The sequence below is a fragment of the Mustela lutreola genome, chromosome 9 (genome assembly GCF_030435805.1).
Source record: "Mustela lutreola isolate mMusLut2 chromosome 9, mMusLut2.pri, whole genome shotgun sequence".
In the NCBI taxonomy this organism is placed as follows: Eukaryota; Metazoa; Chordata; class Mammalia; order Carnivora; family Mustelidae; genus Mustela; species Mustela lutreola.
In genome coordinates, this window is record NC_081298.1 from 14,031,204 (window position 1) to 14,054,024 (window position 22,821).

The 22,821-nt window shown below is 51.5% G+C and overlaps 1 protein-coding gene across 4 annotated transcripts in view; it reads left to right on the forward strand.

The window, feature by feature from the left end:
- CDH22 (cadherin 22) overlaps window positions 1-22,821 on the forward strand; it is a 120,474-nt gene that overhangs the window by 15,563 nt on the left and 82,090 nt on the right. Inside the window, exon 2 of one of the 4 annotated variants that reach the window (XM_059133588.1) lies at window positions 18,838-18,989. The exons of the other annotated variants lie outside the window; for them this stretch is intronic. The gene's annotated coding sequence lies outside the window, so the exon portion shown is untranslated. The remainder of the gene's footprint in view (window positions 1-18,837; window positions 18,990-22,821) is intronic. 4 annotated transcript variants of the gene reach the window in all.

Consider the following 22,821-nt stretch of genomic DNA (forward strand, 5'->3'; position numbering starts at 1 on the left):
GGGGCGGTAATAACCTTACCTATCCCAGGAGGCGGTGGAGAGGGTATGATGAGGTCACCGATGCAGATGGCCCAGAAAGACAGCCACACAGCAAGTAGGGGGACCCCCACCCCAAGCCCCTCCACTGCAGACACAAGCCCTGAGCCTCTAAGCGCCAACACGGGGGGCCAGCCCTGCCACTCAGACCCATGAGATCCGAGGCAACGCACGTTCTCTGTGCCTCAGTTTCTCATCTGTACAATGGGAAGGACAGCAGTAGTGATCCCACGGGCTTGGTGGGCACTGGGAGTGGCATAGAGTAAGCGCTCTGTGCCATGGGCCACTCCTCCTCCTCCTTCTGTTGTTGCTGTTATGGGGGTTCTGTCTGGAACAAGGACCGAGGACCGCACTGGCCTCTCCGGGTGCCATCTCCCCATGGCCGTCCGCCCATCCCTGCTCCCTGGCCGAGCCTCCTGCAGACCCCGCTGTGGTGGTCGACCACCCCGCCTGGCTGCCGACCTCCCTCCCCGCAGTCCCCACCCTGCCTGTGGGTGATTCCAGGATGCTGTTCTCCGCCCCCAGAGCCAGGGGGAGCTAAGAGCAGCTGCACAGGGTGGATGTGGGCACCTGCACCTCCCTCCCTAACTCGGGCCCCATCACACCAGCCGCTGGCCCTGAGCACTCACATCTGAGCCCTGGCCCTCCTGGATGGGCGCCAGAGAACAGACAGAACTCGAAACAGGCTTCCTCAGCTTCAGCACTTTGGACAGGTGGGACCCGATCATTCTTTGTTGGGGGGCGGGGGAGGCGGCGTCTCTGTGTTTCGTAAGTTACTTAACAGCATCCCTGGCCTCCGCTCTCTAGGTACCAAGAGCTCCCTTCCTCCTTCAGTTGCAACAACCAAAAATGACCACAGGCATTGCCAAGTGTTTCTTGGGTGGCCAAATCGCCCCTCATGGAGAACCACTGTTCTAGAACTTTGCTATGAAATGTGAGTGTATGTTTTAAAGCGTCCTGGCAGAGAAACGTCTAAAACCTAACGAATGTCCTCAATTCAGGCCCCTGATGGCGCCCTCAGCTTTACCCCATTTTCCGACCAAAGCTCCAGTCCTTGATCCAGCCCCCAAGCCAGCTGGTCACAAGCGTCAGGCCCGAATCCCAGACTCTCGGGCTCAACCAGAAACCCTGAAGCTGAACCTCAAATCCAAAATTTCAACTTATTCTCAACCTCAAATCCTAATCCTAAACCCTTGACTTGTTTCAAAACTTCAGATTCCTTAACCTCAAACCAAATTCTTTTTTTTTTTTTAGATTTTATTTATTTATTTATTTGACAGAGAAGTCACAAGTAGGCAGAAAGAGAGGGGAAAGCAGGTTTTCTGCTGAGCAGAGAGCCCGATGCGGGGTTCAATCCCAGGACCCTGAGATCATGACCTGAGCCGAAGACAGAGGCTTAACCCACTGAGCCACCCAGGCACCCCCAGAACTCTTGGTCCAAAGGTTAGCCCCAGTAAGAAACCTGCACTTTTAGATCCTTCTAGCACCAGCTCCTAAAATCCAGTCCCTGTCCCTCTGGCCTCCAGAGAGTCTCTGACTCAAGGTTCCAGTGTCTTCCCTCCAAAGTAGCCCTAGGTCATGGGGGAGAGGCAGGAAGAGCTGCAGGAATAAGAGGCTCCAGGAGGCAATTCTTTCTGTCTCATAAGGCCTCTCAGAGCACCCCAGGCAACCCATCTGGAAATTCTATTATTTATCCATTTGTTTGTTCAAACATTTAATGGATACCCACTCTATGTTCTAGTCTTGAACACCGGAAAAGCAAGGACAAGTTGGACTCTACTGCTGCCCACTGTCCGGTGGGGGAGACAGAGAAGTAGACGAACAAGTAGATAGTTAAAGGCAGTGGTTCCTGCATCATTCGAGAAATAACCACTGTGCACCCGTGTCCTTGCCAAGCACTGTTCTAAGTGCTGGTGATACAGCACTGAGCACAAAGGCAAAGCTTTTACACAGAGAGCTCCCATGAAAGGGCAAGGAGGCAGATCAGAATTAAGTGAAGTGTAAAATACCACAGTGCAAAGTTCTAGGTGGGGAGGGAAGCAGGCTGAGAAGACGGGGAGGACAGGAGATGGAGGAGATGGTCTAGCTCAGGTTGTCAGGGCAAGCCTCACGGCGCTCAGCCAAGCAAGCCAACCTTTAAAGGAAGGAGGAGAGGGATCCAGGCAGATATCAGGGGCATGGGTGTTCCAGGCAAGAAGACCAGCAGGTGCAAAGGTCCTGAGGTGGGAACATGCCTGTTATAGTCAGAGAAGAGCCAAAAGGCCAGTGTGACTTGGAGTGGGGGGTGGGGATGGTAGGAGATCAGCAAAGTAGCAAGAGGCCAAGTCATGTTGGGTCTTATGAGTCATTTTACTCGAAGACAAGAAACAGAAGGAATTTAAGAGGAGGAGTGTTATGATCTGATTTATGTTATGACATCATGACCTAGAACAGTCTGTAGGGGGCAGAGGGAGAAGCAGGGAGATGGGTGAGGAAGCCATCACTGGGGTTGCAGTCACTGGGGTAAGAGATAGATGGTGGTGGCTTGGACCAGGCTGTTAAAAATGGTGAGAAGGGCCAGATTCTGGATCTATTTTAAGGTAGAGCAGGCGGGATTTGCTGATGGATTGGATGCTGGGGGGTGAGGCAAAGTCAGGAATGACTCCAGGGTTTTTGGCAGAGACTGCTGGAAGTTGCTGGAGTTGCCGGATACTGAAAAGGGGAAGCTGGACAAGGAGTGAGTGTAAAATTTGTTTTTTATTTTATTATTATGTGTGTGTATGTTGGGGGTAGAAGTCAGTAGTTGAGTTTCGGGTGTGATGAGTTCAGAGTGCATTGGAGACCTGCAGGCAAGGGGAGGGAGGGGGCGAGGATGCCGGCCCGGACAGCCGCTGGACCCACACTCTTGGAGGTCCACAACGCATTGCTGGCCTTTCAAGCCATGGGATTGCACGCGGTCACCTCGGGAGTGGATGTTGATGGGGAAGAGGAGTGACCCAAAGACTAAGCCTGGGACCCTCCAACCTACAGAGGGAGATGAGGTGAAGGCAGCAAAGGGGAAGGAGCCTTGAGGTCACGCAGGTGTGGGGAGCTGGGAGAACCGTGTGATGTCCCGTCTCTCTGCTGTCTTTGCCACACTTCATGAGGTTGTGAATTCCTAAAAAGAACTTGATCCACAGGAGGGAGAGGCCCAATCTGGGATAGCCAAGGAAGGCTTCATGTATTGGAAGTGAGGTCAGAAGCTGGCTGTGAGTGAGTCATTTAAAAATCCCCCCATCAGACAAGACTGAGGAAGTGCATTCCAGGGAGAAGGAACAGCATATGCAAAGGCTCAGAGGCCTACAGCCACCAGGACATGCAAACGGAGCTCATGGTCCCCGACACTCCACTCTCTCCCTCTGTCCCCCATGTCACCAGTGGGCCATCCTAGAGGCGTCCCTGACAGGTGCAGGGGGTTCTGTGTCCTGGGGGTTCTGCCTCCTGTTCATCCATAGGAGCAGGCCTCTCCTCTCCACCCTCACTGCCCCCAACTCACCTGGACAGTAGCCTCTTCTCCTGTCTTCCTCTTTCTTTCTTTCTCAGCCATCCCAGGAGGGTCCCCGCTGGGCAAGGGGGGCCAGTCTACTTTGCACACACAGTGTCCTAGGTGAGTTGGAAAACAGAATATGGTTCCTGCCAATCTTCTGCCTCAGAAGCTTTCCATCACTTACCATCGCGAGGCCCTGTGTCCTCGGCCCCATTCCCCCCTACTTCTCCTAACCCATTACCTCCTACTGCCTCTCAACAACCTGGGCATTCAGCCAGCCTCAGGACCTTGACCCATGCTGTCCCCTCCGCCGGACGGCTCTGCCCTCCCCATGCCCACTCCACTGCCACTTCACTTAGCATCACTCACTCATCCCTCCCAACCGGGAGAGTTGGACTTCTACAGGGGACCCTTCCCCAGACCCCGAATGGGGCTGGCCCTCCTGGTTGATACCCCATTTTCTCCCTGGACCTTTCTTTTGTAGCCATCACCATGCGATTTAATGAAGTCGTGAATTAACGGTAATAATAACTCACGGTTATTGAGTACCTCACGCTCAACAATAAATGGTAGTAAGCGTATTACATCTTTTCATATATTTTTAGTTACTTCTTCCTACCACCCTCCGAGGTGGCTACTATTATTATTCCCATCCTACAGAGCAGGAAACCGAGGCCCGGAAGAGGTTCTGCGTGCAACGTCACAGACACAAAAGAGGCAAACTGGGATGTGGACTCAGGCAGCTTGGCCGCAGAGCCCACAGATGTGTCTTTTCTGCTGGATGTTCAACCCCACAAGACGAGGAACCTTGTCTGTCTTGTTCATAGCTTTGTCCCCAGCATCCTTCAGAGAGCTCAGTAAATGTTGAATGAATGAATGAATAAGTGAGGAGGAATTGGAGCCGAACACAGGCTTGGCGGTGTGGGAGAGCGAGCAAGGAGGCTGAAGCAGGAGACAGAACCCCCGAATGGCATGGCAGTCGGATGAGGCCAGAGTTGGCTCTGGGGGCCCCCGGACCCCTGGGGCTTTCTGGAGCAGAGGAGGGCGGAGCTCAGATAATTATGTTAGAAAGAGCCCGCTGCTGGCTGGTGTGGAGGAGGGCCAAAGGTGGGGTCCTTCCTTGCCCAGCAGCCAGGCAAGATTGGCACCTGCCCCCTCCCACTTGGCCCTATTAGCATTCCGCATGTGGCTTGGGCTCCACAATTAACACAAAGGTACAGTCATTCATTCTGACTGGCGGACTCGGGGGATCAGCCGATCGGGGGCTGGCTGCGCGGGGCTTCTGCTGGGAAGGCATGTCACAGCACAGCGGCCACCGAAATGAAAAGCTATTAATAATGATCCTGGAACTTCACTCCCATCAGCTGTTTGTTTAAAGGTGTTCGGTACTCGGAGCCGCCTGATTTATGTGGGCAATAACGCGCCCCGGTCCGTCCGCACTTTTTAAAGCAGCGCTAATGGGGTGAGACCGAGACCCCGGGGGGGATGCTGGAGAATAAGGCTTGAAGGCCAGGCCTGGTCAGGCTCAGACCTCACCTCCCTGCCCAGCACCCCCTAAAGAGGCCCTGCAGATGGCAAAAAGGAGAGAGGCAAAGGAGCCAGGGAGGCTGGGTTCAGACCGAGGGGCTCCATTTGACCAGCCTGAGCATGCTCTTTGCTTCCCCGAGCCTCAGTTTCCCCATCTGCACTTGGAGGGAAAGAACACGCACCTTGCAGGGGTGATAAAAAGACCTATGAGAAGCACAGAGTTAGTACTCAGGAATAGCTTCGGTTTCTCCCCTCTCTCTTCTCCTAATAGAAAACTGTCCCTACCACCTACAAAAACCATCTCCACCACCTTTCTCCAGAAAGGAGAAGCATTCGGTCCTCATAAGTGTTTATCGAGGGTCTATGGTGGTGTTTGACATTTAGATTTCAGAAAGGCTCAGAACAAGAGAGAAAGAGACATACCATGGTGCCCACTTTCACGATGAGAAAACAGACTCCGAGAAGGAAAGAGACAAGTCTAAGGTGACCCAGCTCAGAGACCACCACCCTGTGAGTTCCCCACGGGTCGAGGGTTCATCTGTTTTGTCCACTACTGAATACCTCGCCCCTTGCAAATGCCTGGCCCAAAATAGGAACACAATGTACATCTGTTGATTTGAAAACAAAAAGGGTCAGAACCCTGTATCTTCGACTTGGGGGCGTACTTGCATTTCTACTATTTAACCGCATGGGGGGCATAGTGAGAAGAGCTGGGTCCTGGGGCGCCTGGGTGGCTCAGTCCGTGAAGCGTCTGCCTTCGGCTCAGGTCATGATCCGAGGGTCCTGGGATCGAGCCCCCCATCGGGCTCCCTGCTCAGTGGGGAGCCTCCTTCCTCTTCTGCCTCTTCCCCTGCTTAAGCTCTCTCTCTCTGTCTCTGTCAAATAAATAAATGAAATCTTAAAAAAAAAAAAAAAGAAGAAGAAGAAGAAGAAGAGCTGAGTCCTAGCTCTTAGGTAAGCTACTTAATGGGGCCATTGAATCAAATGACTCTGGGGAGGAGTTTCTCAACCTTGACACTGTTGACAGCCTGGCTTGGATGGTTCTCGGTTGCGGGGCTGTCCCGTGTACTGTAGGGTGGTCAGCAGCCTCCCTGGCCTCCACCCGCTAGAGGCCAGGCGCTTCACCCTGGTTGGACAAGCAGAAATGTCCCCAGACGTTGCAGATGTCCTGTGGGGGGCAAAATCACCCCTGCTTGACAACCGCGGCTCTAGGTGCTCTCTCCAAATGGGGCACAAATTCTGAACAGCAGAGGTTTCCCTTATGGTTGGAGGTACAGAGGGGACACAAGACTTGAATGTGCGACCTAGCCTGTGACCAGAGGGGAAATGTCATATTGACATTTTCGCAAAGTCCTGTCTTTCCACTTGGCTTGTGAAAGAGCAGTTCTTGTCCTTGCCAGAGCCAATCACCAGGCACTTTCCGCTGCTGGCACGGACCTGGTTCACCCAGCGTTCACTGGATGTGCAAGGTTAAGCTTCCCACAATGCACTGCGGCTAGAAGTGGGACCACTGGGTCCCCTCTGGGTTCAAAGGTGAGGGAGAAAGCCGAGGCTGTCGGGGATGAAGGCCAGGAGCGATCAGGCCGGAGTCCAGGGAGGCTCCGGAGGGTTTGGAGAGACAAGGGGAAGCCAGCAGCAGGTCAGGGGGCAGCCACAGCCTAACAGATATGAGGCAGCAGACGAAGTGGCAGAGGAGAGTGAGGGAGAAAATAGCCTGTACCCATCTGGAAAGGGCAGACACCAGGCCAGCCTTCCTTTTCCAGTAGGCTCTGCTCCCACTTTCCCACCTGGGGAAGCCCCCCCGCCGCAGGGGACCCCATTTCAACTGGCTCCAAGTCATCCCCTCTGAGCACCCCCCAACCCTGGACTCATTACACAGAGGGGCAGAAACGGTGTATGCCTCGGTGGGGGACACCCTGCGCTCCAGGGTGACCAAGTCACGTGACCGAAGGCACTGTCAGAGCCTTGAGTGACTGGAACTGCACAGGCTCTGAGCAGAGAACCGAACACTGGCCCGTACCAGGAGGCCGGGCTGAGCTCCCTCAGCTCTGCCTCGGAGCCTCCCATCTCTGCCCATATAGTATAGGACGCTGACACTCGACCCTGGCATCCACCCCCTGGGGCTCCGGGGTGGGGGGGGGCAATGGAGATAAAGTGTGCCTTCAGCGCAGCTTGCACCAGCAGGCAAGCAGTGCGTGTTACCCTGGCTTCCCTAGAGGATCTAGAAGGTGCTGAAGTTGGAATTCCCTGCGGTGTGTCCCGGATCCTGGCAAAGACGTCTGTCTTTCCAGATGTTCAGGGACGTTGTCTGATGAGTGCTCTGTCTCCCCCCCGCCCCGACGATCTGGGGCCAGGGCCCAGGAGCGCAGAGGCCGATGGAGATGCACTGGATCCAAACACAGCAGGTTCACTGAGCATCTACTCTGGAGAGGCCCCGAGCTCAGGCTCCCAGGGCTCTTTGTCCTGCCTGGGTGGCGTGGGGGCCTGGTGTAAGGGGGAGCCCTGGGACATCCAGCTGCCCCGCATTCCCAGGGACCTGGGTCTGTCGCTCCAACCCAGCCCGGCGGGCCCCCTGTTGGTGCGTTCAGGCGGCTTGTCATTATCAGATCCATTTTCTTATCTCCTACCATATCTATTTTTCTAATTCTTACTTAACGAGCTCCCCTGAAAATAAGAAAATCATTGGAACAATTTCCTTAAGTGTGAAAGATTAGTCTGAAATCGGCATTAAGGGGACTAATTACCTTCATTCTCCCACCTTTCCGAGAGCCGTTTGTTAACTGCTGGGACTCATTCATCTGAAGCTCAGGAAAGTCAGGCAACCTTTGCTGTGCAGGGCTTCTCCACGCCCGTTTTCACTCACAGGACGTGTGTGTGCACGTGTGTGTGTGTGTGTGTGTGTGTGAAAGAGAACCAGAGAAATGGAGAATGGGACAGGCAAGAGCAGAATGTCCTGTGGGCGGTGCTGGGAGGGGAGGGATCCAGTTCAGCTTGGGGGTTGGGGGGGGGTGAGCCGGCAGCACAAGATCTCACAAGCTCTCAGAGACCTAGGTTCTCTGTCACTGATTCACAGAATGACTTTAGGGGAAGTCACTGTTTCTTTGGGCCTCAGTTTGCTCATCTGTAAAATGAGTGTCGTTTCTTGTCGCTCCAGGAGCAGCCCTGTGTCTGGCATTCACTGAGGCCCGTCACCTTGCAGGGGACCCCACGCACCCTTCCTCCTCACTGTGGCCCGGGGTAGCTGTTCCCCTTAGTGCCTTGTATTGAGCAGAGAGAGGAGGACCAGAGAGGTTAGGTAACATGCCCCCATCACACAGACAGTGAGTTCAGAGCTGAAGAACTGGGACCAGAGTCTGTCCAGTTCTGGAGCTCACGTCCTGTCCACTCTCCCCGGATTCTAGACCTCCATCTGCTCCCAGAATCACACTCCCAGTGAACGTGGAGTCTGAAAACCTGGGCTCCAGGGGCACTTCATGTTCATTTCAGTGGTGTGACCAGAGACACATCCAGGCATCTCTCTGAACCTCAGTTTTCTGCTCTCTAAAACGGGCATGGCTGTCACGCTCCTTGCCTTGGAAGGATGTGGTGAGGCCCACGTGTCAGAATGCATCCTGGAAACTGAAATGTGGGGTGAAAAAGTAAAAGATGGCAACGGAGAAGCTCATGTGAGGGAGGAGGACCCCGAGGGGCAAAGACTTGCCCAAGAGCAGGTTCTGAGTATGTGCACGGTGGAGACAAGAACCCAGGTCTCCGGACGCCCAGCTCCCCTACCCCTGGTCAGCTGCTCCCTCTCCTGTTCCCAGAGTTGAGGGGGCTCCTTTCAGAGCAACATGAAGGTTTGTGACCAGGGATCAAGTGGACAACTGGTGACAACCAGAGAGAGGCAGGGCTCCAGGGCTCGGGGTCCGGGGTTGTGCCCGGCGTGGGGGAGGGGGGTTCCCCCCATCTCCCGGGAGAGCTCATTGGAGGAGGCGGATAAGCTCCGGGAAGACGACGGGAACATCTTCCATTTTCCATTTAACCACCCGATATTGAATTATAAATAATTCATACACCTGCCAAACATTTGATTAAAAGAACCCAATTCACACTGCATTTGTCAAGGGGTAAGAATTGCATTTGGTGTTTTTATTTTAATCTGTCCTTTAACTCTTTTACGAATATTTATTTATACTTGGCTGTCAGGTTTTATTCTATTTGCCCTGATTTTATTCTGGCTGTAGCTGGCATTTTTTCCTTTCCCTTTTTATTTTGTCACTTCTGCCTGGTAGTCATGCATCTGAGAGCCCAGAGGTAATAAATAAGGAAGCGAGACTCCTTCTCCGCTCCCTCCATGCTCTCGTGCCCCACCCCCATCTCCGCCCACTGTTTACAGACCCCTTTCTGCCCAGCACCGCTCCCCACCCGGCCAGGGTCTAACCTGGCAAGTCCCGGTGTGTTGGGTACATCACACACACATCTCTGCTCCCGACCTCTGCCCGCACCCTTCCCCTGCTATCCTTCTTCCTCATTGCCAAGCAGAGAGTAGGTAGGTACTCCATAATTATTTTTTAAATGAATAAATGAAGCGACATCATTAAAATCATCAGTATCAGTGTCTTTGGGGACAGAAAGGAAAGTATTGTTATTCATCAAGTCTGGTGATGAAAACAAGCTGTCACAGTGGACCTCAGAGATCCATGAGCTCTAAACCCCCGCTCTGCTACCCAGCCACTGTGTGAGTTTCGGTGAGATGCCTCGATCGCCTAGGTCTACCTCCCCCCGGGGGTCTGTAAAAGGCGTGTATAAAAACATCAGAGATTGAGACAAGACTTAGTGGATGTGTCCAGCACATAGTAAGCTTTCGAAAAATGGCAGGTGTGTTTTTACTAGAAGCGGTAACCTCCCTCCCCTACAGTGTCCCATTCCCACCTGCCTTTCCTGCTTTTCCCTTGAATCTGAAGTTACAGGCGTGTGTGATATTATCCTGAATGCCGGGTGTAGGTCAACAGACGCGTCTGTGACAAACAAGAAAAAGGAGAGCTGGCCATTCCCTTTAGCTGGCTACCCGCTTTTGCAATAATGTGCTGTATTTGTCGGAGGGCTTACACGGGTCGGTTTTGTGAGTTGACATAAAAACTTGTTTCTGCCAAGTGATTCAGGTGAGCTGGGAATTTGCTTGAGACCTGTGTTGATGCTTCCTGAATACAAAGAGGCAGGGATGTTGTATGCCCAAGAAAGGCTGTGGCCGTGACAATGAGATCAGGGTGAATGTATCTGAATTATTTTTTTCAGTTTACAGAATACATACTCGTATACATCACGTGTTTTTATCTCTGTCTCCTTTAAAATCCTGGCATCTTTCAAACATCGAGTCCAGCCACCCACCCTTTTCCTGGCTTCCCCTCTGTCCCCCCAGATATCTCAGATGAGAAGGGACCTCAGGGCTCTTACCTGAGCTGTTCACCACAGCACCGTCACAGGTGTCTCTGCCTCTGGGCTGGTCCACTCGAATCCACACTCCACACTGTGTGTTCTTTCTGAGATTGACCTCACCATGTCACTCTCCTGCTTAAACCTTCAGTGGCTCCCCATTATCCTCAAGGTAGAGTTCAAAATGGCCCTAATAACCTAACCCCAGGAATCAGCTAGGATCCCAAAGGACCCTTGCTGATGAGGACTGTTTAGACTGTGGTGACTATCTTTTTTCACCGATAATCTAATCCCATGAGAAGCCAAGCCCCAAGCTTCCCTGGGCACCACCTGATATCGAGCGCTGTGCCTGACAGAGGGTTCCAGGGTGAGTAAGACCCCTGCTTAGAGCTGAGAAGGCCGTGGGAACAAAAGAGCAGGAACTAACAGTCGTGAGTGCTTATTACTAGGTATACTTTGTGCACAGAAACCTGTAAACTCAGTATTACTTTGCAGAGCAAGGAAGTAGCCGGCTCAAGGTTGCCAGCTGGCAAGTAACAGAGCTAGGGTTCAAGTCCAGGTCTCTCTGAGACCAACAGCCAGGGTCTATCCTTAGCACCATACTACCTCCCAGAAACTCGTAGGCGAGGGTCTCAAGAGAGAAGGCAGTCTCCGAACCATGAGGCTGAGGTCTTTGGGGCCAGCTCAGGTGGGGCTATAGGGCTTCTGCTTGGAGACGACAGGGATTTTGTCCCTGAGAGGGAGCTTAGCGGCGGGATGTGGCCCCATTGTCATTATCCTGATGACCAGACTGGCCGGGAGACCATCCAAAAAGCATTCACCCCAGAGCCTGAAGCAGTAGAAAGTAGGGCCAACCTAGAGAACCTGACAGCCTCAGGCTTGAATCCCTAGCTCTAGCGCCACCCCACCTGTGTGACCTGGGACAACCGCTTCACCTCCCTGTGCCCCGTCTCCTCCTCAGGAGACACTGTAGTCCATCCATCTCAAGTCTCGTTGAGAGGCTGGCGTAAGGTCATGTGGGTAAAAAAAATACTCTGTCAACTAGAAAATGAATTACATACTCTCTGTGCACATATAATTCGATCCTCCGAACAATTTAGTGAAATAGGCAGGCCGGGATTTTTTTTTTAAGTTAATTTCTTTTCAAAAATTAATTTTAATTTTATAAGAAATACCCGAACCCATCCTCTTGGAAATCAGGACCCTGCCGGCGAAGCCAAGGACCCGTCTCCAGTCTGGCCTCTTTTTTCCCACCTTCTCGGGGGTCACTCGTCCCATGAGCTGGGTATGTAGCCCCACACCCTGTTTTTATACTTGGGCGTACAAGATACGCACCCTTAGAAAATTAGTAGCATTGTTTTGTGTTTTTTAATATAAATGGATTCGTCCTAGATGTATCATCATTCTGCAACCTGCTTTTTTCTCTCCAACAATGTTTTTGAAAGCTATCAATGTTGATCTATATAGCTCGGGCTTATTCCATTTAAGTGGCTATATTCCATCGTGCGAATATACTCCATTTTTATTTGTCCACTCCCTTACTGAGAGGCATGTAGAATGTTTTCCCTTTTCCCCTTATTATCAGCAGCGCTGTGGCGACTGTTCTATCTCCTAGAACATGAGCTGGTGTTTCCCTCGTACAGACTTCCAGGTTGCGGGTTTCAGACATTTTCAATTTTCGTAGATGCGGGTGCAGCTTGTTAATGAGACTTATCAGATACCGAGCTTATGTTATATGGTAGGATCATCACGTGCGTCGCCTCATTGAACCCTTGGAGTAAAACCACGTGGGCGCAATGATCACGTCCACGTCTCAGATGAGAAGGCTGAGACCCAGAGCCCCGAGGGATTTCCTGATGGCCATGGAGCTGGATGGGGACAGAGTGTGGACCGGGACCTGGCTGTTTGAGGGCAGGAGTATCTAGGAAAAGCAAATGAGGCCATACTGAACCCAGAACCCACAAAATTCCCAGTGGCAGTCATCTTCAGGTGATATGAAGGGATTCCAGGTCATCTCTGGACCAGGACACTCGTCTTGTCGGCCAGGAGAACCGCCTCACCCCTCATGAGGTTTCCTTTAAGGCAGATGTCGGGGCTGAGGCATCAGGGGCACAGACTGGCAGGCACACTGAACCCTGCGATCCTAGGATCCCTTCACCGTGCTGGGCCTCTTACGAACCTGGACATCCAGCCCGGCCTCCTCCCAAATCTCCCTCTTCTGATCTCCCCACCCCACGCTGTCGGATTTTCTCCCCACCTGTCTGCCATCCCCTCCTCCACCTGCCCCTTCATTTGTTAAAAATACCATTACATTAAAAAAAAAAAAAAACAAAAAACCCAAGAACAAGGAAATATATAGAGAAAAAACATGTAGACATGATTTTGAATCTCACCAACCACTCATTCTCCCGTTGATGTTTTTTGAGAAATAGATGCAGCCCAAGAATCACACGTCTGGGAATATGTGTAGGAGGAGGGTCCCTCCCAACCCCGCCCCCCCACCCCGCTCCCCGGAGGTGAACCCTGTTCACACTTTCTCCGAATTCCTTCTAGAAAAATATTTTGTCCATACCCCAGCACCTATGTTGGTCTGTGATTTTATTTACTGTGAAGAGATGGTGCCAACACCCTGTTTTCTTTGCCTGCCCCCCTGGATATCTTGGGGGCTCCCCTGGGCCTTTTCTCACTCCTCAGTCGGTTCTCCAGCTGTCTCAACCACCATCCGGTGGTGTCTTTGGGGGCATGACACCCAAGTCACTTGCTGTCACCTTTAATTTCTTCTCTGGATTCCGGACCCCCATATTCAACTGTCCTGTTGGCATCTCCACTTGGGTGGTCCCCAGAGCCTCACACTTTTTGTGGGTGTAGCATCTTCCTGCACAAATTGGCTTCCCTCTTTCTCCCTCCCACCCCCAGCCCTGTCTCCCCAAATGGCTGTGCCTCTCCCCCAAGCCAGCAGCCTGGGGATCACCCTGGAAAGCCGAACGTCAGCTGTAGAGTGCGTCTGAATCCTGGCTGTGCCCCATGTAGGTCACTGAGGCTCCCTGAGGCTCAGACCCCTCATGTAAGTCTGTGGATTAAGAGACAATACTGGCCAGGCGCTCGGAGCCTTCCCTGGCACATAGTATCTGCTCAGCAAATTCTGCAGCAGTTATTACCATCCACAATCCCTCCCTTTCCCCAGCGCCTGTGTTCCATCAGTCACCCCCAACCGGCCATTCTCCCAGCAGGAGTGCCGTGAAGCCTTCTGCCCAGCCTCCCCCAATTCAGCACCAGTGCCTCCAATCTGTTCTGCCCTTGGCAGCTGGACAGCTGTCACTCTCCCGTTTAAACCCTCCAGCGATCACTAACACGTCTGAACTCCAGGCTCTCTTTCGTGGCGTAAGGCCCAACAGAGATGCGGCTGGAATGTCCCAGCTGTTTGTGGCCAGTGCCTTCTCTGATTCTGTTTCATGCCATGCCTCCAGCCCATCTCACCAGCCCCGTGTCTCCCTGTTACAGATTATGTTTCGACTGGAGCAAACTTCTCCCACGTCTCCAAAGACACTTTCTCTCTGGCCTCGGGGCATTCATGTTCCCTGGGCCAAAAGTCCTCTTTCCCCACTCCCCGGTTGGCCAATCCCCACTTATCCATCAGGCCAGTTGCCAAGAAGACCCTTCTTCCACCTGCCCCCATAACAGCCTTTTGTAAAGTTTATCATATTCTTGAGTTCTTGGTGATGGGGCTTCCCGCCACTACTAGTTTACGGTATTTTCTTGCCTCGGGTCTGTGCTGCTGAGATGCAAGCCATGCGGGGTGGAGAGCCCTGTTCCTCCAGTTCTCTGCTGTGTGTCCACCTCCTGGCACAGCGAGGGCACGTAGTAATCACGTAGGAACTCATGCACCCCACAAATGTTCATTGAGCACCTTTCTGTGCCAGACATTGTTCTAAGTGCCCTAAGTGAAGGTCGGTGAACCAGACCGACAAGAATTCCTATCCCAGGGGAGTGTATATGCCAGTGAAGAGAGAGACACACAAACAATAAGCATAATAAATAAGTAAATCGTGGGTTTGAATCATAGGTAAAACTATGAAAAAGTAAGGAAAGGGTGCTTGGCAGAACCCTAGAGAGGGGCGTACAATTTTAGATGGAATGCTTGGGTTACTTTCCACTGAAAAGATCATATTTGAACAAAGATATTAAAATGGTGAGGGAGGAAGCCTGGCAACTGTCTAGGGGGAAAAACATCCCAGGCCAAGGGAACAGCCCCTGCAAAGGCTGTCAGGTGGGAGCATGTCCCTCCCCAGGCTAAGCCAGAAGGTCCTCGGCTGAAGCTGACAGGGGTGGGGGGAGGGCGGAGGGAGACAATAGGTCCGAGAGGCCACAGGCACAGATCATGTGGAGCCTTGGAGCCCTGTGGAAATTCGGGCTTTTATTCGGAGAGAAACGGGAGCCATTTTTTCCGACAGCTTTATTGAGGTGTAATTTACATACTATCACATTTGCTCATTGTAAGCGTTCAATTCACTGATTTTTAGTAAATTACAGAGTTGCGCAACGGCTGCCACTCTCCAGTTTTACATTTCTTTTACCCCAGAAAGATCCTTCATGCCCATCTGCAGTCAATCCCCGTTCCCGCCACCAGCCCTAGGCAACCAAGAATCTGTTCTCCGTCTATAGATTCGCCTCTTTTGGACATTTCATGTAAACGCAGTCACACAGTATGTGGGTTTTTTTTTTTTTTAATCTGGCTTCTTTCATTGAGCATAATGGTTTTGAGATGCATCTTTATTACGCATATATTCACCGTTTGTTCCTTTTTATTGCTTAATAGTATTCCTTTGTGTGGATATACCACACTGTTGTTTTTCCATTCATCTGTCCATAGATTTTTAATTGTTTCCACTTCGTGGCTACTCTCAATCATGCTGCTGTGCATATTTGCTTAGAAGGCTTTGAGGAGACATATGTTTTCATTTCTCTTAGGTAGATACCTAGGAGAGAAGTTGCTGGATTGTATGGTAATTTATGTTTAACTTTTTAAGAAACTACCAAAGTTGTTTTCCAAATGTATTGCTGGGTAGAGAATAGCCTACAGTAAAGCAAGGATAGGAGCCAGGAAACCGGTTGTTTAATTAACATAATTAATTAAATAAACCCACTGGGTTCGAGGAGAAAGAAGTTAGGACCGTCTCCAGGTTGGCACCAAAAAACCCTCATGGAGGACCCAGGCCAGGAAACCCTGGGCTGCAAACCCAGCCTTCCTGGCCACAGAAAGGCACAGAGAAGCGTGTCCCACCCCAACCCCTCCCTCTGCACTGCCCAATCCCCAGACAGCTCCCACGCAGCCAAAGCGTGGAAATCTCCAGTTTGGAGAAAGAATCAGCATCAGGCATGACTATCCGAAGCTACAGAGCCCTCTCCCCCCAGGGAGATGACAAATTTTCTTTGCAATTAAAATTCCTTTGAAACTGGGACCAAGGAAAATTCAGAGGAGAGAGCATTTTTCAACTGGGGGAGATACTCTTCTCAGCAATTACCATGTGTGCATTTTCACAAAAGCTGTTTCTCCTCCCTCCTTCTGCCAGGGCTCTGCTTCTGCTTTCACATCAGGGGTCCACCTTGGCCTTCATGACTTTCCCCTGGCTGGCCGGTGCTTCTCTGCCCCCTCTTGGTTGCTGAATCCCTTATACATTCCAGCCTTCACTTCAGGACTTTACTTACAATGGCACCCTCCACGAGTCCTCCTTTCCTAAACCAAAGGCCAGTTTGCTGTCATGTTCTCTCTTTGTGCTCACCCTGGTCCTATCCTCTATCCCCTGCCATTGTCCCTCCTGATCCTACAGAGATCTTTCCCCTCCTCTGAGCTCATAGCCCCACCTCTTTGCACAGCTCACTGAGCTCTGACCACAGTGCTCTGTTGTATCTTGGCCTGGGAGTGTGATATCTGATGCATTAGAAGAGGCAGGGATGGTGGAAACCTGGGTCCACTTCATCCATTCAATCCATACATATTCTTTGAGCCATTATAATGTGCCATGCACGGTGCTAAGCCCTAGAGACTAGCATTTTCTGGGTTTAGAAACAGGAGGCTAGGTTTTTTGGACCAACCCTTCTGCTGAAAAGAGCTAAGAATGCTAGATAAAATAGAAAAAACATCTTATTAAAGCATCAAAGCACTGACAAGTAAGCTCTTTGTAAGGAATTACCAGGAATTATTAGGTCAAAACTGAAGGGAAAACAGAAACCCAGAGAAGTTAGAGAGCATAGAATCTGCTTTTATCCTGAGGGCATTTGCTGATCTCGGAAATTCTGAATTTGTTTTTTGATGATCTCACAACATAAAAGGAATTGAAATCAAAGTCCATGGCCTGCATAAGGTGGGCAGTCAAGTAGCAGATCCTTGTGGAAATAACCTGGGGCTCCAGAGGGCTTCACCCTTGGGATAAGGGTGAACCAAAGGTAGCCCAGCCTTGAATAATGGATTAGCAGCCTCGTTCATACTACTTGGGTCTTCTAGGGAACTTCAAGCCTTGGATTTTTGTTTAAAGCAATTTTGTTTAAAGCAATGGTAGCACCACAGCGAAATGCAAATCCTTTTTAACCCACTGAGCCACCCAGGCGCCCCAATGCAAATCCTTTTTATAAAAAAATATATATATATACCTTCATCCTGAATTTGAAATTCTTCCTAAAGGAAAAAAAAAAAAAATCCAATGACAATGGCCAACACATAGTCAAAGATAACCAGACAGGCCAGAAAACAATGCTAATGAGCTAAGTACTAGAGGTACAACATGAGCAAACCAATGATATTCCCTGCCCCGTGGGACTTACTGTACAGCAGAATAGACATCATCAAGGCCACTAACACCCTCTGCATTGTCTAAAGGAGTCACTTCTCCATCCTCAGTTTACCTCGCCTCTCTGCGGCTTTCAACATGCTGATCTCTAGTTCCATTCTTGGTTTCCATGACACCACGCTCTCTTGGATGGCCTCCAACCTCACTGGCAGGTTCTTCTCAGTCTTTGTGACTCCTTTTCCCTCTATCTCATCTCTGATATTGTAGTGCCCCAGGGATCACTTCTGGGCCCACTTTCTGTCTCTCCCCAAGTGAGCTCATTCATTTCCTCAGCATTAAATATCACTACATGCTGATGATCTCAGATTTATGTCTCCTCTCCTTGGAGCTCCAGACTGTTGCATTCAACTGCCAGCGACACATCTCTACTTACATGTCTCACGAATGTCTCAAACCTATCTAAAAAGGAATTCTTATTTCCTTCCCCAAGCTTCCCTCCCCTCATTCACTCCATCATGGTCAGTGTCACACTATCCAGGGTCAAGCCAAAAATCCAAGAGTCATCCTGAATCCCTGGTTTGAATCAGGGTGGTGATGGAGATGACACAAAGTGGCCAACTTTAGGAGTTATTTAAATTGTAAAATGAACCAGACTTAATGATAGATGGATTGCCCATTGGGGGTGCAGAGAGGACAACTGTCAAGGTCATGACTTCCAGCCTTCTGGTTTGGACCACCTGACAGAGATGGGTGCCATTCATGCAATGGGGCACCCAGGCAAAGGACCAGTATTAAAGAAGAAGAATATATGTTTTGATATGTCTGGTTTGAGGTTTCATGGAGGCATCTAAGTGGAGGTGTTGAATGGGCAATTGTATTTTTTTTTAAAGATTTTATTTATTTATTTGACAGAGAGAGATCACAAGTAAGCAGAGAGGCAGGCAGAGAGAGAGAAGAGGAAGCAGGCGCCCCACTGAGCAGAGAACCCGATGTGGGGTTCGATCCCAGGACCCTCAGATCATGACCTAAGCCGAAGGCAGAGGCTTTAACCCACTGAGTCACCCAGGTGCCCCATGTATTTTTATCTGTAGATTTCAGAAAGGAGGTTGAGCCTAAGTTGGGAGTCACCATAGTGTTCAGGGTAATTGGAGCCATTGTCATGGCTGAGATTGTGTAGGTAAAGATGGGCTTCTGACCGTTGGATACAGGAACAAAAGCCAGGAAATGCAGAGGCATAATTAAGAAGATAGGAAGAAACCCTTGTCTAGTTTGATGTCTCAAATACTGCTAAAAGGTCCAGTGGTAAAAGGTGGAGAACATCCATTGGATTTAGTAAGATGGAGGTCATTGGTGACCTCTGTGAGCCATCCTAATGAAACACTGGGGGATGGGAGCTAGGTGGACAGTGGGTTAAGAAGTGACTAGGAGGTGAGTAAAGGAGGCAGTAAGTACATATAGCCAGCTTTCAGAGAAGTTTGGTTGATAAGGGATGGGGCTGGGAGGTATCGGGAGGTGTGTGCTTCTTTTTTCTTTTTTTTTTTTTTTTTAAGATTTTATTTATTTATTTGACAGGTGGAGATCACAAGTAGGCAGAGAAGCAGGCAGAGAGAGAGGAGGAAGCAGGCTCCCTGTTGAGCAGAGAGCCCAATGTGGGGCTCGATCCCAGGACCCTGAGATCTTGACCCAAGCCGAAGGCAGAGGCTTTAACCCACTGAGCCACCCAGGTGCCCCTGTGCACTTCTTTTTTGTTGCTATTTATTTTATTTTATTTTTATTTATCTGACAGAGAGAGCGAGAGAGCACAAGCAGGGGCACAGTAGAAGGAGAGGGAAAAGTAGGCTCCCTGCTGAGCAGAGAGCCCTATGTGGGACTGGATCCCAGGACCCTAGGATCATGACCTGAGTCCAAGGCAGATGTTCAGCCATCTGAGCCCCCCAGGTGTCCCTGTGGCTACTGTTTTTGAGATGGATTCTACTTGAGCACGTGTAATGCCAGGAGCCCATCAGAAAGGGGTGAAGATAGGGCAGGAGAAGTGAGAATTCATAATGTAAGGTTTCTCAGCTGCCAGGGAGGTGTGAGTGGCTGCAGAACCCAGATCAGGGGACAAGAGGAACGTTCCCTCCATAGCAAACAGCAGTGCAGATGGGGACAGCCAGGCTCCCTCCTCTCTAAGATGGGGATATAACAGAACCTGCCTTCTGGGGGTGGGGGGAGGGGTGTGGGCTGGGCGCTCTGTGAATGGATGTTCTAACAGGCCCAGCCTGGGGAGGTAATGGCAGGTGATAAAAGCTCTACAAAGAGCCACTATTATTATCTTTCACTCTCACAACTGGGAAAGATTTATTATTACTCTCACAAGTGGATAATAATAATCAAACCTCACCTGCACTCAACTCTTCCCAGAGGATTATTTTATATTCACCATCTATTGGAGCCTCCCAACAAACCTGGAAAGATTTAACTTCCTCGTTTTACCAAGGAGAACACTGAGGCTCAGAGACGTGAAGTAACTTGCCTGGGGTCACACAGCTGGGAGCAGCAGAGTCAGGAGTCCAGTCCAGGTCCGGCTCCTGCACACTCTGTAAAGACGATGCAGGATCCGGGTCTCACCACCTCCTTTGTGGCCCCAACAGTCTGGCCCTGTGCGTGAGCTCCATTTTCTTCCATGCTCTCTCTGTTCCCTGGAGATGGGGAACCCATGACTAGAATCTGTAGCTTTAAACTTAGGAAGGAGAGGATTAAGTTCGGAACAAGGTGCCAGGCTCAACTTGCTTCCTCGTTGCAGACGGGAGATTAAGGAGGAAGATGCTCTATCTGCCAGCTCCATCGCTTGTCAGGAGAGAGTATAAAGGAAAAACTCCCTCAGCCCCGGCATCAGCGCTGTCTATCTGTCACTCCACACGGGGCCCCTTGCGTCGACCGGGGTGGGGGGCGTGATGTGATTTGGCCAAACTGGTTTGCAGACTCCAGCCCCAGCAGCCCCCACCTGAGAACATAGAACCTGCGAGAAATATTCTCACCCATTGCCTTTCCCCATCTGTCCCAGGCACAAGTCATAAAGAGTGTTCCCACGTCCAAGTGAAGACCCAGCTCTTTGCCAAGGTTGTACCTTGCTTTTCTGTCCTCTTCACCATCCCTCCCATCCCCCACTCCCGCACTCTGAATATCCCTTCCTGCAAGACTTCACTCGCTTCAGCCGGTCCCTCTGCCGGGCATCGGTTTTCCCCCTTGTTCTATATGGCGAACCCATACTTCTCCTTCCAGGAGCAGTTCGAATGTCCCCTGCTGCGGGAAGCCCTGCTTGAGTCCCTTAGATAAAAGCAAGCCTTTACTGAGCACCTGCTATGCACTGGTCCCCGAGTTAAGCTCTGGGATGTAGTAGAAACACAGCAGATCCTGGTCCTGCCTCCGGGAGGGAGAAGTGACGATGCTGAGCATCCCTGGGACCGTGCATGGGAAGTTGCAGAGGATGTGGGAAGCGACAACACCACATGGGCAGGCTTGGGGCAGGGGGAGTGTTGACTTTAGGTCCCAGGCCCAAGAACCCAAGGGATAGGCTGTTCCCACAGCAGACTCGCCATCCTTGCTTCTCGCTGGTATGTTGGCTCTTCTGGGTGCTTGTGTGTGCCGCGCCATTCACCAACAAGCCATGCAGAGGTGGCGGGGGGGGGGGGCAGCGTGTAGTGGAGGAAGCACCCGGTTAGGAGAGTGACTCTGATGTCAGAGGGCTCTGGGGACGTTAGGTAAGTCACCTGACTTCTCCATGCCTCATCCCTCCGCAAAGTGGCAATAGAATTGTATCTGCCTTGTAGTGTCGTTCAAGAATTAAGTGGATTACACATGTGAGATGCTCAGAATGGTGGTATCAAGCACTCAGTGCATGTTAGCTATTTTGTGACTAGTTGTTATTTTAATTGGCAGAAGATTTGGGCCCATCATCAGCTCCCCCTGTGCACTAGAGAAATTCATCCCCCTCTCCGAGCCTCTCTCCATCAGGAAAATGAGGAGCGAGTGCGTTTCCAGCTCCGATATTCTGGGGTAGGAATGAGGGAGGTAGCACTGTAAGGTGGAGAGTGGTGTAAGAGAAGACCCAAGGGCAGAGCCGAGCACTAAGCAGCCCGAGGGGATCCCCAGGCAGCCTAGAGTGTTGGTGAGCCACGAAAGATAAGGTAGAGGGAGGGAGTTAGCAGCCAGATCACGGAGGACCTTAAATGCCAAAACAATGCTTCTGAGAGGTGACAGGGCTTGATCAATTATTTGGAGACTGTGTCTAGTCATTAGGGAGATAATGGGCCCTCCAGAGAGGCAGCAATCTCCCTATTCCTGGAGGATAGGAGCAGGGGCTGAGATCTAAGACAGAACCAGACATCGGGTGGAGGAGCCAAGGTCTTAAAGGGCCTGAAATCCCCAGAAAGACTCTACGCCCCTCCAAGAGCAGCCTTTGGGGGAAGAGGCAGCAGTAAGCCCAGCCCTGGACTCGACTGCTTCCTTGGTGTGGCAAGTGACCTCCCACTCATCGGCCCCAGTTTGCCCATCTATAAAATGGGGGTGATGACAGGATCTGCATCAGGGGTGGTGTGAGGATTCAATGGGACAGCATCTGTGTGCCTGTCATCGCTGGGCTTACTGTGGCTCCTCTGCCTCGGTCTCCGGAAGCCTCTTCTGCTGGCTTGGCCTCTCTTCTCTCCTCCAGCCTAGAAAGAAGCGGTCGCACTGGAGTCTGGGGCTGACGAGGCTCCAGCCTGAAGCCTCCCTAAGGAGCTTGCCATGGTTACCAGCTGCCTGCAAGGAGAGGCCATAAATCCTTGTGCCCGGGGTGGTGGGAGGGAGGGCCCCACGTGTGGGGCAGGAAGGGGGGGCAGCTAAGTAGAATTGAATCTTGTTTAAGGAGGAGGCCCACGCCTCCCCGGGCCTGTAATTTACTGCGAGGTTGACAAGATGAAAGCGGAATTTTCAGTGGCATAATCGCTGGGACCTCGGGGAGGTACGGGAGATGAGCCGCAAGGCAGGTGGCGGCGGCCGGGCTGTTAGCGAGCTCTAGGGCGCTGATCCCGCTGTGAACACAGCAGGCGGCAGACTCAGGGTACTGGGCTCAGGGCCGGGCCAGGGCCACGCTGGCTAAGCCCAGGGCTCAGGACACGTCATATCTGCTGTCATCTCCAGAGCTGAGGCCAGGCCCCAGGTTTTTCAGCAGATTTTATGTAGCAGAATGTACTGCCCGGGACAGCTGTGACAGCTCGGCTCGAGCCCCTTCCTGGGGACTGTCCTCAGCCAAAGGGAGCCGTCTTGCTCAAGGTCACCCCCTCTGGAGGAGTGGGCAGCCCACGTCAAGTGTCCGGTAGATGCATAGATTCGAAGGCTGGGTCCCTTCCCTCAGTGGGGAGCATCGCTGCTCTGTATGTCCGTGGACCGGCTGAGGCCTCTGCTGGGACAGCATCACCCTTCAACTTCCTTCTCACCCCCTCCGCACTGTTCCCCACAATTCTCCCCAGTAAACCTCCTGCAGGCGAATCTCCACCCCGGGGCCTGTTTCCAGGGAGCCAGACCTGAGGCCTT